This window comes from Lactuca virosa, chromosome 4 (genome assembly GCF_052849685.1).
Source record: "Lactuca virosa cultivar CGN04683 chromosome 4, Lactuca_virosa_CGN04683_v6, whole genome shotgun sequence".
NCBI lineage: Eukaryota > Viridiplantae > Streptophyta > Magnoliopsida > Asterales > Asteraceae > Lactuca > Lactuca virosa.
The window spans coordinates 237,901,154-237,907,329 of record NC_136429.1 but is presented as its reverse complement, the minus strand read 5'-3'; positions in this window follow the sequence as shown (position 1 = coordinate 237,907,329).

Sequence of the window (6,176 nt, the reverse complement as noted above, 5' to 3'; positions counted from 1 at the left end):
GATGTTAGTTTCAAAAATTATACTGCGTCAAGTAAGACAGTCGAGTCCTTAGTTGAAAAACAATTGAGTTTTAAAGATAATCAAACCAAGGGTCTAGGGTATGATAAAGTTCCTCCTCCTTTTAATCACACTTATTAGTTTAACCCTTTAACCAAAGAAGAAATTGAAAATGAAGCACACCTTAAGTATGTGTAGCACCTGGTTCCTGGTATGTAAATTTATCTAAGTATTTTGCATTTTTAGCCTTGGACTCGGCGAGTTGAAGGCCCGATTCGCCGAGTAGAGCCGGAACATGGAACACGTTTAAGTTGGCGACTCGGTGAGTCCATATTCTGGACTCGGCGAGTCCCCGTTGTCTGGTGAAACCCTAATTTCAAGGGTTTGCACCCTATTTAAACCAACCTTATGCGCCCCAAGCTCGCCCCCATTCACCCTCAGAGCCCCCTATATCGTTCTAACATCGTTTCTTGTGAAATTGAAGTGCTTGGTGTGATTTCTTGAAGACTTTGAGAGAGAAAGGAGAGTAGATCGAGAGGAGAGGAAGGAGGCCAGGCATCTTGGTGTTATTTCAGAGATTTCCTTGAGGTATAACTCAGTTTCCCTCCGTTTTCATGCTTATAGTCCCTTAGAGCTCCATTAAAGTCCTTCTTGAGCCATTTCCAAGCTTGGGTATGAACTAGGGTATGTGATAAGCTGATTAACCTTTAGATCTAGGCATGATTGAGCTCCAGGAGCTCGGATCCACTGCCTTTATGAAGCCATATTGCATGAAAGCCCTAGATCTACTCTTTTAGTGCATTTTGAGCCCTAAAACCTTCATTGGTGTTTATTTACACGTAAAGTTGGAAACTTTACGTGTTAATCAAGCCCTAGGAACCTAGATCTACGTATGGAATGAGCTGGATCCAAGCAAAATCGAGTATATAATAGTGGCATGTGGCCGACTCGGCGAGTCGTTCATCGGACTCGGCGAGTCGAGTCGCGAGTCCTCGAGTTTTCCCCTTTTCGTGTTGCTGAGTGGAGTTGTGAGTCATGGGGGGGGTGACTCAGTGAGTCGGAAGCCAGACTCACTCATGGAGGAACTCGGCGAGTCAATGCCCTGACTCGGCGAGCCTCAAGAACAGACTCGACGAGTTGTTCGTACGACTCGGCGAGTCTCAGCATAGAATGTTCTTCGGTTGAAGATGAACTCGACGAGTTGTTCATACAACTCGGCGAGTAGGATGAAGGACTAGTGGTCATCGGTTTAGAAGGAAACTCGTCGAGTCAATGCCTAACTCGACGAGTAGAGACGAGATTATGGTCAATCGAGTGGATAGGGACTTGGCGAGTTGGCAAGCCAACTCGGCGAGTCGGGTCAACTGGAAGTTGACTTTGATTTTGACTCTTGGTTTAGTTAGGGGTAAATGGTCATTTTACCCTGAGGTCGGTTAGCAGTATTTGACTGAGTGTTTTTGTGGGAATTATAGCCGAAGGATTTCCGGAGCAGCAGCAGCAGAAGTCAGTCAGTTCCCACGCAGATCAGCAGCCACTTTGAGGTGAGTTACCTTCCAGTAACGGTGGGTCTACGGCCACAATGCCGGCCCACCAGTAGGAGTTGCATGATAGATGATTGTCTCTGTGATATTCATCTAGGGTTGTTACTACCTGTGATATGTTTATGTGCTAAAATGACATGATGCTATGTACTAGTGACAGTAGGGGGAGATAGTCCCCAAATTACCGGCCGATAGGGTCGAAGGGGCGGTCGTGCCCAGCCATGCTAGATAGATTATGTGATAAATGTGTTATGTGGTAGTAGTAAGGGGGTGAAATAGTCCCCAGTACCCGGTCGAGAGGACCGAAGGGGAGACCAGCACCCATATATGCTAGTCAGTACCCGGTCGAGAGGACCGAAGGGGAGGCCAGCTCCCAGATATGCTAGACAGTATCCGGTCGGGAGGACCGAAGGGGTAGGTCGGGCACCCAGATATGCCGGACAATATATGTATGTTATGTAACTGTATGGTAGGTGGTATGATGGGGGAACTCACTAAGCTTTGTGCTTACAGTTTATAGTTTTGTTTTCAGGTACCTCTTCGTCGAAGGGGAGAGAGCTGGCGCGGTAGCGGTACATCATACACACACATTGATTTCCACATCATGAGTTATTATGGGATTTGTACTCTGACATTATTATGTTTTTATAAAATGGTTTCCGGATACGCGACATTTTTTTATGAAATGATATGATCAGTGAATGTTTTATTTCTAATGTTTTGCTAAGTATATGTTTCAAAATGAATTTTTTTTGGCTCGTATTTTGGGATGTTTCAAGTTGGTATCAGAGCCCTGGTTTGAGGGATTCGGACACACCTTCGGGGGATGTCTGGACTCAAATCGAGGGATTAAAAGATTTTTATAAAGAAATGATTTTCTAAAGACTGAGTAAAAGAGTTTCGAGAAAGAACGAGGTGTGTGATGTGCGCGACCGGCCGAGCTCAAGTAAGTTTTCCCCAAAGTACCCATACAAGTTTATGTTATGATTATCAGTTTCAGTTTCAGTAGAACAACATGCTAGAATAGGACTAAGGATCTAGGAATGATGCCTTATGTGCCTGCTTTATGTGTTCCAGCTTTATGAGAATTGCATGCTAGTACCGAGTAGACAGTAGTAGGATAGCCTGTTTAGGTTATGCCTGATAGTATGAGCTTAGCAGTGTATGCTAGTACAGATCAGTCGATATGATAGCCAGAGTAGTATATACTTGATTATGTGTACTCAATGTCCGAATGCTGCTTGCTATGTGCTTTTAGGAGTTCTAGTTGTCTTTCACTAACTAGTAAACGAACATGTTAAGTTACATATTGCAAGGACTAAATAATTTCAGAGGGTTGGGTCTAGCCCTATTTCGCAGCTCTTGTTTGAGTCCAACCGTTGTAGGGTAGGATCCCTCATTCGAAGAATTATCTAGTCTGAGTAATATGTAATAGTATTCGCGAGCTAGTTAGGGGAAGAAAGCAGGGACTTCTTATGCAGCTGAGGGCGGAGAGTGGGTTGGCGACTTCCTAGGGTGAGCCTAGGATGAGATTAGCATGAGATCAACAGTAGTAGTAGGGACTTGGTGGAGTCGAGGCAGTTCTTGAGGAAAGTACGGATAGATGTGGAAGGTAGTATGGGCCCGTACTACTGAAAGCAGAGGATCCGTACTTGAATTAAGGAAGGCTGAGGCGAGACCAGGAACCTTGCAGTAGACGTGATCCCTTTAGATGTATCAGTACCACTGACAGTTGTCGTTATGTATTGCAGAATGGTGGTACTACGCTCGAGGCCAGCAGTTGGCAGTTCAGGAGAGGGATCGGGTTCGGGATCAGGTTCCGAGCAAATAGACGAGAGGCTACGCGAGTTCATCGCGTCAGAGATCACCAGAGGCATCCTTGATTCGACCCCCATTATCTTCGGGTCGATCAAGGAAGGGATAGTGGAGTTGATGGAGGATCGCCTCAGGGCATTCAGGAGCGACATGGCATCTGGCCAGTCAGGATCTCGCACACTGTCCTTCAAGGACTTCCGGGGCAGTGGTGCGCCAGATTTTCACAGGGCGAAGGACCCCATAGTTGCCAGGCGATGGATTGCAGACATTGAGTCTGCACAGTTGACTAGCTTCTGCCCCGAGGGGTCGAAGGTGAGATTTGCAGCAGGATGTTTGAGAGATCGAGCTAGGGATTGGTGGGAATCCGTTGGTGACTCGTTGGGAGCCTCGGCTGTCGAGGCTATGATTGGTCGGACTTCGTGACCAGGTTCAGGGCAGAGTTTGCGCCGGCTGTCGAGCTTCAGCAGCTGGCCAGGGAGTTCCTAGATATGAGACAGACGACGGAGACTGTGTCGGAGATCACCACCAAGTTCCGGGAGAGGGCGTTACTGGTGCCCCAGTACGCGGGTGATGAGGATATGAGGAGGACCCGCTATCATGACATGCTACGAGCTGACATTCGGGAGCATGTCAGTTTTTCAGCTTGCCCTACCCTGGACTCTATGGTTGCCAGGGCAAGGGAGAGGGAGATAGACCTGGAGCACATTCGGAAGAGAAAGGCGGAAGAGGGGCATGTTATGGGGGCTTCGGGGAAGAAGCCTAAGGGACCAGATGCGGGGCCGAAAGGCCAACAGGGGCGGGGCCGCTGCAGGAAATGCGGCAAGACGCATGAGGGAGCGTGCAAGTTGGGATCGTCAGGCTGCTACAAGTGCGGCAAGTTAGGGCACTTCAGCAGGGATTGTACCGCCCCTGCACCCGTGTTACAGACGTCAGAGTTGCTGTGTTTCCACTGCAACCAGAGGGGCCACAAGAAGGCCAATTGCCCCCAGTTGACAGCAGCAGCGCCAGTGAAGGCGCCAGCTCCAGCGACCCTGCGGATTACCGATGGCCGGCAGGGCAAGGCAGAGGCTCCAGTGGTGAGGAGTCGGGCATTTCAGTTGACTACCGAGGAGGCACGCGCTGCACCCGATGTGGTGATGGGTATGATTATTTCCCTCTGGTTTATTTTTATGATGTTTATGTTATTGATATGTGCTCTGTTTAGGATCGTTCCATGTGAACGATATCCGAGTACAGGTACTGTTTGATTCGGGTGCTACCCGGTCATTCGTTTCTCTTGCGCTTAGCAAGAAGTTTTCTGAGTCTTCAGGTATGTTGGATTGCCCTCTGGAGGTCGAGATTGCGGACGACCGATCAGTGCGAGCATCTGAGGTCTTCCGAGATTGTATGCTGAGGTTATTTGAGGAGCGCTACTTGGTAGACTTGGTTCCCATTCCATTGCATGGGAACAAGGTGATTATAGACATGGATTGGCTCAGTCCTAATGGGGCAGTGATCGACTGCGCGCAGCAGTTGGTGCGGATCAGGACCCCAAGTGGGGGAGAGCTGGTGATTCAGGGCGAGAGGCCACAGCGAGGACCAGCCTTATGTTCAGCAGCGAGAGCTAGGCGTTACCTTCATCAGGGTTGCGCAGGTTATGTCGCGTATGTTATGGATACCCAGGAGGCGGGTAGGGCGACGGTGGGCGATGTGCCCGTAGTACGAGAATTCACGGATGTATTCCCCGAGGAGTTGCCAAGGATACCTTCAGAGCGACAGGTGGAGTTCAGGATCGACCTAGTCCCTGGTGCGGCTCCGATAGCCAAGGCACCGTATCGGTTGGCTCTTCCTGAGATGCAGGAGTTGTCTACACAGCTTCAGGAGTTGTTAGACAAGGGTTTCATTCGACCGAGCAGTTCACCCTGGGGAGCCCCAATTCTGTTTGTGAAGAAGAAGGATGGGTCGCATCGTATGTGTATAGACTATAGGGAGCTGAACAAGGTAACGGTGAAGAACCGTTACCTACTCCCGAGGATTGACGACCTCTTTGACCAGCTTCAGGGAGCATCTTGGTTCTCCAAGATAGATTTGCGTTTAGGGTATCATCAGATGAGGGTCAGGGAGGAGGATGTGCAGAAGACGACGTTTCGGACGCGTTATGGCCACTATGAGTTCGTGGTGATGCCTTTCGGGCTCACCAATGCTCCTGCCGCGTTCATGGACCTCATGAACCGCGTGTGCAGATCGATGTTAGACCGGTCTGTGATAGTGTTTATTGATGATATCTTGGTTTACTCCAAGATGCAGGAGGAGCATGAGGAGCATCTGCGAGAGGTTCTAGAGACCTTGAGGAGGGAGAACTTGTACGCCAAGTTCTCCAAGTATGATTTCTGGTTGCACGAGGTGCAGTTTCTTGGGCACCTTGTCAACCAGAACGGGATTTCGGTAGATCCGGCCAAGGTAGAGGCCGTGATGAGATGGGAGGTTCTGAAGTCTCCATCTGAGATTCGGAGTTTCCTGGGATTAGCTGGCTACTATCGGAGATTCATCCAGGATTTCTCCAAGATAGCATTACCCCTAACCAGGCTAACGAGGAAGGTTGTGGTCTTTCGTTGGGGGCCTGAGCAGCAGGCAGCGTTCGAGACACTGAGACAGAGATTGTGCGAGGCGCCAATCTTAGCCCTGCCAGAGGGCATGGAGGATTTTGTTGTGTACTGCGATGCGTCCATCTCAGGTTTGGGCGCAGTATTGATGCAGAGAGGGCACGTCATCGCCTACGCGTCGAGGCAGCTGAAGCCTCACGAGGCGAACTACCCGACGCATGATTTGGAGTTGGGGGCTGTT